The 10,246-nt window shown below is 44.5% G+C and overlaps 2 non-coding genes across 2 annotated transcripts; both read right to left on the bottom strand.

The window, feature by feature from the left end:
- Nucleotides 1-3,280: 3,280 nt before the first annotated feature.
- On the bottom strand, nucleotides 3,281-3,352 carry TRNAH-GUG (transfer RNA histidin (anticodon GUG)). The gene has a single exon. It is a non-coding gene; the product is annotated as a tRNA-His (tRNA).
- Nucleotides 3,353-7,575: 4,223 nt separating this feature from the next.
- TRNAS-AGA (transfer RNA serine (anticodon AGA)) lies at nucleotides 7,576-7,657 on the bottom strand. Its single transcript has one exon. It is a non-coding gene; the product is annotated as a tRNA-Ser (tRNA).
- Nucleotides 7,658-10,246: the final 2,589 nt, after the last annotated feature.

The raw sequence follows: 10,246 nt of genomic DNA, 5'->3' as shown, positions 1-10,246 counted from the left end.
ACACTACCCTACACTACACAAACACAACAACACTACCCTAAAACACTAACCCCAGCACAACCCACCCCGACCCCCAGTCCGGTCCCCACACTCAAACACTACCCTCACGACCCCCTCAGCACTACCCTAAACCCTAAAAGTCTACCCTATACTAAACAAACACCCCAACACTACCCTAAACCCCATAAACACTACCCCCAGCACAACCTTCCCCTGACCCCCAGTCCGGTCCCCACACTCTAAAACTACCCTGCACGAACCCCCCAGCACTAACCTAAACCCAAAAACACTACCTACACTACACAAACACCATAATGCTACCCTAAACCCTAAAGCACTAACCCCAGCACAACCCTCCTCCGACCTCCTGTCGGGTCCCCACACTCAATCACTACCCTGCACGATCCCTCAGCACTACCCTATAACACTACCGTACACAACACAAACACCACAATAGTATAATAAATAAGGCATACAAATAGTATAATAAATAAGGCACCGATCTACCATTCAGCAAGCAGCTTGAATAGAATGTTAATAGTAGTCTGGGTATTCCAGTAGTATTCAAATTGTTTGTATTCACTAAATATTCTGCATTGTAAATGAAGACTATGCGATTACAAATAAGTATGTGCTTAGTATTCTGTTAGTATTCAAGAAGTACCACTCACATATCAGTAGTCTTCATGCACTAGCCTTCCCAAAAAGAACACTATTGAATACTAAAATTGGCACAAAATAGTCTTCGAATGCTATCAAAAGACAGGTTAACCACTAAATGTAGTATTCCACTTCGGTAAGGGCACACAAACAGCAGTAAAGCAAGATAACTACACAGTTAGGGGGGACTGCATGGTTAGGTTTTTGAGGAATTATTGAAACTGACCTCAGTGACCCATGATCAGAGCTGTGGCTAATGACTGCGTGCCTAATTATTATGAAGCAAGCACCATGGCTCATAGGGGCCCCACAACACGCTTTTCTTAGCTCATTGAATTAAAGTATAAACTTCTGCCATGTATGAGTGGTAAAGGCTTGTTAATTTGGTTGCTTTTCCAATTCACGTCTGACAACAAGATGAAGGAACATTGGGGCATCAGAAGCTTTGGAAAGTAGCCACCAACCTCAGAGAAAGAGAGAAAGAGGGAAAAGGCAGTATGAGGTGTGGAGAAAACAGCAGCAGGTACAAGGAGCTCAAATGAGATTAATGGCGCCTAAATAGAGCACATAAAGGAACAGTTACAAATCTAAGAAAAGGGAAAGAAAGACTAGGAAAAAAGACACGGAAAGAGCCTGTAGATAAAATTCTCTTCCTGGGACAGCAGGCTAAGAGAAATTACACAGGGAGCAGTTAAGCTTGTAACACGGGGAGAATAGAAAAGAAAATGCAGTTTTATGAAGTGTGTTTGCCTAATCCAGCAAGCCCTTTTGTTTTATTTTTCTATTTGCTTCTTTTATTGGTAAAGTAAGTTTCAAGTGCATGAATGGTATGACTGAGAGAGCCAGGGTATAATAATTTGAAGTGTTTGCACCAGCGCTAATGTAGGACGAGAGTTAAAGCAAAGATATGAAAGGGGTAGCGATAATAAATATGTGAAAGGGCAATAGTGACACCAAAATAAGCCACCTATTTATAAAACTGACATGGAAGAAATTCTAAAGGTTAACTTCTGAAATTGTAGCCGGTGTTAAAATGTTTCTTGTTGTTGGCAGGATTCGAACCTGCGCGGGGAGACCCCCAATGGACTTCTTGTCCATCACCTTAACCACTCGGCCACAACTGACTGTAAGGTTTGTGCAAATAATCTGTATGAAAGTTTTCAAGGTGTCCCACAGCAAATTCCTGGTATTCTGCAATGCACTTTTTAAAAATAATGTTTTTTTCAGCAGGCACATTCTCTCATAAAAACAAAAATTGCATGAGTATATCTCTAGTTTGGAAAAGGATAGGCTTTCATGCGTACTCTCATGTGGCACTCAAGTTTTTGGGACCCTATTGCACTCTGTTTTCGTGCTGCTTTTAGTCTATGGCCCATATTACAGAAGTCTACCATCTTTGAGTATTTGAGGCTCCTTTGTAAGTGCTTTATCTTTTTTACTTGAAGAGCTATATAATAAAGGGGTCAGGGAAAGATTGCATTTATGGAAGATAAAAGAAGGCACACTTGTCTCACCAAATGCCGTAGAGAAACCTGATGTTTTACTCATGTTATCCTTAGTTTGTTTTTGTTAGACCTTGCATTCTTAAGGTGGCCTCAACCCTACCTTATTGCTTTTCACCTACGCATTTTGCTGTATCTTTTTGTCGGCTTTAGGACTCTGATCACTTTATCGCTACTAATCAGTGCTGAAGTGCACGTGCTTCTTCCCTAATCATGTGTGTAATTGGAGTATACCTGACAGACAGATTTAATTTACTTGAAAGCCCCTTGTAAAGTGGTATACCATATACCATGGGACTGATTGTGCCGACCAAAGAAGTAGCATTTCAAACCTGTCTCAAGCCTGCTACTGCAGTGCCTGTGCTGCAGTGTACTGCCACTTCGACTTGCCATTTAAAACTACTTGCCAAGCCTTAAACTCCAATTTTATTACATATAATTAACCCCTAAGGTAGGCCCTAGGTAGTCCTAGGGGCATCATGCTATGTAAGTAAAAGGTAAGACATGAACTGTGGTAGTTTGCATGTCCTGGTAGTACCAAACAGTCTATTACATTTTTCACTACTGTGAGGTCTGCCCCTCTCATAGGTTAGCATTGGGTATTCCCTTATACTTTTTGGGGGGTAATTCCATATCAGAGAGGAGAAGCTTTATTTATTTATTGATAAATCCTATTTACTGGTGAGGTTGGATTTAACTTTACTATTTTATAAATGCCATTTTTAGAGAGTGAGCATTTCTCTGCACTTACTGCTCTATTTGCCTGAAAACCTGTCTCCAATTGACGTCTGGATTGGGCTGCGAGACAGCTACATTTGTGCATTCCCTCTAGACAGCCACAACACAGGTCACTCAACTGCAACTGCATTCACCTGCATTCTGATTGGCATGGGGGAGAGCTCCATTCCCCCCACCGCAAATAGGTTCAAGAACGATAATTTATGTCAGTAGGTACAATATAGCTACATCTTATAATCATGTGTGTTTAAATAATTTGTCGTTAGATCGTTTAAATATTTTAAAGGATCTGTTTTTAATAGACATTTTACAAAAACAACTAGTACATTTGGTAATTCTGTAAAAGAAAAACCCAACTGACGTGACATTGCAAACCACAATGCCATGACTCGGATTCGAACCGAGGTTCCTGCGGCCACAACACAGAGTACTAACCACTATACGATCACGGCGAGCAACTTGGGCTCAAAAAACATACAGTGACATGGAGAATTTATAATTCGGAATACTCAGGAAACTCCTGTGATAGGCTGAATGTGTTCATTGCTTCCTCATTCCTTATACTAAGGCTTTGTCTCCTCAGTGGTTGATAGGCTGAAACTGTTTCCTGGCCGCATGCTTGTGAACTGCCAGGAGTCAAAGATCACACATACACTTGTGGGCCTGTGATGGGACACCAATGCAGAGAAACACACCTGGCGCAGATCTTCTTTTCTGTCTATTAGACCTGCATCTCCCCTGTACCTCCCCAGCCATCTGTATGTGAAGCAAGAAAGAGTTAAGGAGCGGTCCATCTACACTTTTATAGGGAGGATGCTGCCGTGAGCTCCTCCCAGCTAATCACACAAACAGCAGTAAAGCAAGATAACTACACAGTTAGGGGGGACTGCATGGTTAGGTTTTTGAGGAATTATTGAAACTGACCTCAGTGACCCATGATCAGAGCAGTGGCTAATGACTGCGTGCCTAATTATGATGAAGCAAGCACCATGGCTCGTAGGGGCCCCACAACACGCTTTTCTTAGCTCATTGAATTAAAGTATAAATCTCTGCCATGTATGAGTGGTAAAGGCTTGTTAATTTGGTTGCTTTTCCAAATCACGTCTGACAACAAGATGAAGGAGCATTGGGGCATCAGAAGCTTTGGAAAGTAGCCACCAATCTCAGAGAAAGAGAGAAAGAGGGAAAAGGCAGTATGAGGTGTGGAGAAAACAGCAGCAGGTACAAGGAGCTCAAATGAGATTAATGGCGCCTAAATAGAGCACGTAAAGGAACAGTTACAAATCTAAGAAAAGGGAAAGAAAGACTAGGAATAAAACACGGAAGGAGCCAGTAGATAAAATTCTCTTCCTGGGACAGCAGGTTAAGAGAAATTACACAGGGAGCAGTTAAGCTTGTAACACGGGGAGAATAGAAAAGAAAATGCAGTTTTATGAAGTGTGTTTGCCTAATCCAGCAAGCATTTTTGTTTTATTTTTCTATTTGCTTCTTTTATTGGTAAAGTAAGTTTCAAGTGCATGAATGGTATGACTGAGAGAGCCAGGGTATAATAATTTGAAATTTTTGCACCAGCGCTAATGTAGGAGGAGAGTTATAGCAAAGATATGAAAGGGGTAGCGATAATAAATATGTGAAAGTGCAATAGTGACACCAAAATAAGCCACCTATTTATAAAACTGACATGGAAGAAATTCTAAAGGTTAACTTCTGAAATTGAAGCCGATGTTAAAAAGTTTCTCGTTGTTGGCAGGATTTGAACATGCGCGGGTAGATCCCAATGGATTTCTAGTCCATCGCCTTAAACACTCGGCCACAACAACTGACTGTAAGTTTTATGCAAATAATCTGTATGAAAGTTTTCAAGGTGTCCCACAGCAAGTTCCTGGTATTCTGCAATGCACTTTTTAAAAATAATGTTTTTTTCATCAGGGACATTCTCTCCTAATAACAAAAATTGCATGAGTATATCTCTAGTTTGGAAAATGAGAGGCTTTCAGGCATACTCTCATGTGGCACTCACGTTTTTGGGACCCTATTGCACTCTGTTTTCGTGCTGCTTTTAGTCTATGGCCCATATTACAGAAGTCTACCATCTTTGAGTATTTGAGGCTCCTTTGTAAGTGCTTTATCTTTTTTACTTGAAGAGCTATATAATAAAGGGGTCAGGGAAAGATTGCATTTATGGAAGATAAAAGAAGGCACACTTGTCTCACCAAATGCCGTAGAGAAACCTGATGTTTTACTCATGTTATCCGTAGTTTTTTTTGTTAGACCTTGCATTCTTAAGGTGGCCTCCACCCTACCTTATTGCTTTTCACCTACGCATTTTGCTGTATCTTTTTGTTGGCCTTAGGACTCTGATCACTTTATCGCTACTAATCAGTGCTGAAGTGCACGTGCTTCTTCCCTAATCATGTGTGTAATTGGAGTATACCTGACTGACATATTTAATTTACTTGAAAGCCCCTTGTAAAGTGGTATACCATATACCCAGGGACTGATTGTGCCGCCCAAAGAAGTAGCATTTCAAACCTGTCTCAAGCCTGCTACTGCAGTGCCTGTGCTGCAGTGTACTGCCACTTCGACTTGCCATTTAAAACTACTTGCCAGCCCTTAAACTCCAATTTTATTACATATAATTAACCCCTAAGGTAGGCCCTAGGTAGTCCTAGGGGCATCATGCTATGTACGTAAAAGGTAAGACATGTACTGTGGTAGTTTGCATGTCCTGGTAGTACCAAACAGTCTATTACATTTTTCACTACTGTGAGGTCTGCCCCTCTCATAGGTTAGCATTGGGTATTCCCTTATACTTTTTGGGGGGTAATTCCATATCAGAGAGGAGAAGCTTTATTTATTTATTGATAAATCCTATTTACTGGTGAGGTTGGATTTAACTTTACTATTTTATAAATGCCATTCTTAGAGAGTGAGCATTTCTCTGCACTTACTGCTCTATTTGCCTGAAAACCTGTCTCCAATTGACGTCTGGATTGGGCTGCGAGACAGCTACATTTGTGCATTCCCTCTAGACAGCCACAACACAGGTCACTCAACTGCAACTGCATTCATCTGCATTCTGATTGGCATGGGGGAGAGCTCCATTCCCCCCACCGCAAATAGTTTCAAGAACGATAATTTATGTCAGTAGGTACAATATAGCTACATCTTATAATCATGTGTGTTTAAATAATTTGTTGTTAGATCGTTTAAATATTTTAAAGGATCTGTTTTTAATAGACATTTTACAAAAACAACTGGTACATTTGGTAATTCTGTAAAAGAAAAACCCAACTGCCGCGACATTGCCAACCACAATGCCGTGACTGGGATTTGAACCGAGGTTGCTGCGGCCACAACGCAGAGTACTAACAACGATACGATCACGGCGAGCTACTTGGGCTCAATAACATACAGTGACATGGAGAATTTATAATTCGGAACACTCAGGTAACTCCTGTGATAGGCTGAATGTGTTCATTGCTTCCTCATTCCTTATACAAAGGCTTTGTCTCCTCAGTGGTTGATAGGCTGAAACCGTTTCCTGGCCGCCTGCTTGTGAACTGCCAGGAGTCAAAGATCACACATACACTTGTGGGCCTGTGATGGGACACCAATGCAGAGAAACACACCTGGCGCAGATCTTCTATTCTGTCTAGTAGACCTGCATCTCCCCTGTACCTCCTCAAGCCATCTGTATGTGAAGCAAGAAAGAGTTAAGGAGCGGTCCATCTACACTTTTATAGGGAGGATGCTGCCGTGAGCTCCTCCCAGCTAATCACACAAACAGCAGTAAAGCAAGATAACTACACAGTTAGGGGGGGACTGCATGGTTAGGTTTTTGAGGAATTATTGAGACTGACCTCAGTGACCCATGATCAGAGCTGTGGCTACTAACTGCGTGCCTAATTATGATGAAGCAAGCACCATGGCTCGTAGGGGCCCCACAACACGCTTTTCTTAGCTCATTGAATTAAAGTATAAACCTCTGCCATGTATGAGTGGTAAAGGCTTGTTAATTTGGTTGCTTTTCCAATTCACGTCTGACAACAAGATGAAGAAACATTGGGGCATCAGAAGGTTTGGAAAGTAGCCACCAACCTCAGAGAAAGAGAGAAAGAGGGAAAAGGCAGTATGAGGTGTGGAGAAAACAGCAGCAGGTACAAGGAGCTCAAATGAGATTAATGGCGCCTAAATAGAGCACGTAAAGGAACAGTTACAAATCTAAGAAAAGGGAAAGAAAGGCTAGGAAAAAACACGGAAAGAGCCTGTAGATAAAATTCTCTTCCTGGGACAGCAGGCTAAGAGAAATTACACAGGGAGCAGTTAAGCTTGTAACACGGGGAGAATAGAAAAGAAAATGCCGTTTTATGAAGTGTGTTTGCCTAATCCAGCAAGCACTTTTGTTTTATTTTCTATTTGCTTCTTTTATTGGTAAATTAAGTTTCAAGTGCATGAATGGTATGACTGCGAGAGCCAGGGTATAATAATTTGAAGTGTTTGCACCAGCGCTAATGTAGGACCAGAGTTATAGCAAAGATATGAAAGGGGTAGCGATAATAAATATGTGAAAGGGCAATAGTGACACCAAAATAAGCCACCTATTTATAAAACTGACATGGAAGAAATTCTAAAGGTTTACTTCTGAAATTGTAGCCGATGTTAAAAAGTTTCTCGTTGTTGGCAGGATTCGAACCTGCGCGGGGGGACCCCAATGGATTTCTAGTCCATTGCCTTAACCACTCTGCCACAACAACTGACTGTAAGTGTTGTGCAAATAATCTGTATGAAAGTTTTCAAGGTGTTCCACAGCAAATTCCTGATATTCTGCAATGCACTTTTTAAAAATAATGTTTTTTTCAGCAGGCACATTCTCTCCTAAAAACAAAAATAAGGCTACATCTTATAATCATGTGTGTTTAAATAATTTGTCGTTAGATCGTTTAAATATTTTAAAGGATCTGTTTTTAATAGACATTTTACAAAAACAACTGGTACATTTGGTAATTCTGTAAAAGAAAAAGCCAACTGCCGTGACATTGCCAACCACAATGCCGTGACTCGGATTTGAACCGAGGTTGCTGCGGCCACAACGCAGAGTACAAACCACTATACGATCACGGCGAGCTACTTTGGCTCAATAACATACAGTGACATGGAGAATTTATAATTCGGAACACTCAGGGAACTCCTGTGATAGGCTGAATTTGTTCATTGCTTCCTCATTCCTTATACAAAGGCTTTGTCTCCTCAGTGGTTGATAGGCTGAAACCGTTTCCTGGCCGCCTGCTTGTGAACTGCCAGGAGTCAAAGATCACACATACACTTGTGGGCCTGTGATGGGTCACCAATGCAGAGAACACACCTGGCGCAGATCTTCTATTCTGTCTAGTAGACCTGCATCACCCCTGTACCTCCTCAAGCCATCTGTATGTGAAGCAAGAAAGAGTTAAGGAGCGGTCCATCTACACTTTTATAGGGAGGATGCTGCCGTGAGCTCCTCCCAGCTAATCACACAAACAGCAGTAAAGCAAGTTAACTACACAGTTAGGGGGGGACTGCATGGTTAGGTTTTTGAGGAATTATTGAGACTGACCTCAGTGACCCATGATCAGAGCTGTGGCTAATAACTGCGTGCCTAATTATGATGAAGCAAGCACCATGGCTCGTAGGGGCCCCACAACACACATTTCTTAGCTCATTGAATTAAAGTATAAACCTTTGCCATGTATGAGTGCCACTCACAAACTCACCACTGCCTGCGAGGGAGCGTCTACAGCACCAGAAGCGAGGAGCGCTTTTCGTGTAAACTCTTTTTGCCTGTATCCTGTTTCCATCGAGGTCGCGCTGCTGGTGGGAGCTCTCCTGTGCTCGACGGAGGCTGTCAGCTCCCAGCAAGCGCTTGACCCCATCTCCATTGGCTGCCTGCACCGGGGGACTGCGAGGCCCAGAAGCCTTTGCTTCCAACACCTGGTGCCTCTTCCCCCGGCGGTAACGCCCCCTACCTGCGGCCTTTAACTTTTCGTGACACCCGCTTCGCGGGTGCCACTCACAAACCCACCACTGCCTGCGAGGGAGCGTCTACAGCACCAGAAGCGAGGAGCGCTTTTCGTGTAAACTCTTTTTGCCTGTATCCTGTTTCCATCGAGGTCGCGCTGCTGGTGGGAGCTCTCCTGTGCTCGACGGAGGCTGTCAGCTCCCAGCAAGCGCTTGACCCCATCTCCATTGGCTGCCTGCACCGGGGGACTGCGAGGCCCAGAAGCCTTTGCTTCCAACACCTGGTGCCTCTTCCCCCGGCGGTAACGCCCCCTACCTGCGGCTTTTAACTTTTCGTGACACCCGCTTCGCGGGTGCCACTCACAAACTCACCACTGTCTGCGAGGGAGCGTCTACAGCACCAGAAGCGAGGAGCGCTTTTCGTGTAAACTCTTTTTGCCTGTATCCTGTTTCCATCGAGGTCGCGCTGCTGGTGGGAGCTCTCCTGTGCTCGACGGAGGCTGTCAGCTCCCAGCAAGCGCTTGACCCCATCTCCATTGGCTGCCTGCACCGGGGGACTGCGAGGCCCAGAAGCCTTTGCTTCCAACACCTGGTGCCTCTTCCCCCGGCGGTAACGCCCCCTACCTGCGGCCTTTAACTTTTCGTGACACCCGCTTCGCGGGTGCCACTCACAAACTCACCACTGCCTGCGAGGGAGCGTCTACAGCACCAGAAGCGAGGAGCGCTTTTCGTGTAAACTCTTTTTGCCTGTATCCTGTTTCCATCAAGGTCGCGCTGCTGGTGGGAGCTCTCCTGTGCTCGACGGAGGCTGTCAGCTCCCAGCAAGCGCTTGACCCCATCTCCATTGGCTGCCTGCACCGGGGGACTGCGAGGCCCAGAAGCCTTTGCTTCCAACACCTGGTGCCTCTTCCCCCGGCGGTAACGCCCCCTACCTGCGGCCTTTAACTTTTCGTGACACCCGCTTCGCGGGTGCCACTCACAAACCCACCACTGCCTGCGAGGGAGCGTCTACAGCACCAGAAGCGAGGAGCGCTTTTCGTGTAAACTCTTTTTGCCTGTATCCTGTTTCCATCGAGGTCGCGCTGCTGGTGGGAGCTCTCCTGTGCTCGACGGAGGCTGTCAGCTCCCAGCAAGCGCTTGACCCCATCTCCATTGGCTGCCTGCACCGGGGGACTGCGAGGCCCAGAAGCCTTTGCTTCCAACACCTGGTGCCTCTTCCCCCGGCGGTAACGCCCCCTACCTGCGGCTTTTAACTTTTCGTGACACCCGCTTCGCGGGTGCCACTCACAAACTCACCACTGCCTGCGAGGGAGCGTCTACAGCACCAGAAGCGAGGAGCGCTTTTCGTG

This window comes from Lissotriton helveticus, chromosome 12 (genome assembly GCF_964261635.1).
Source record: "Lissotriton helveticus chromosome 12, aLisHel1.1, whole genome shotgun sequence".
Taxonomy (NCBI): Eukaryota; Metazoa; Chordata; class Amphibia; order Caudata; family Salamandridae; genus Lissotriton; species Lissotriton helveticus.
The sequence above is the reverse complement of the archived record's forward strand: the minus strand, read 5'-3'. Positions and strand labels throughout refer to the sequence as shown.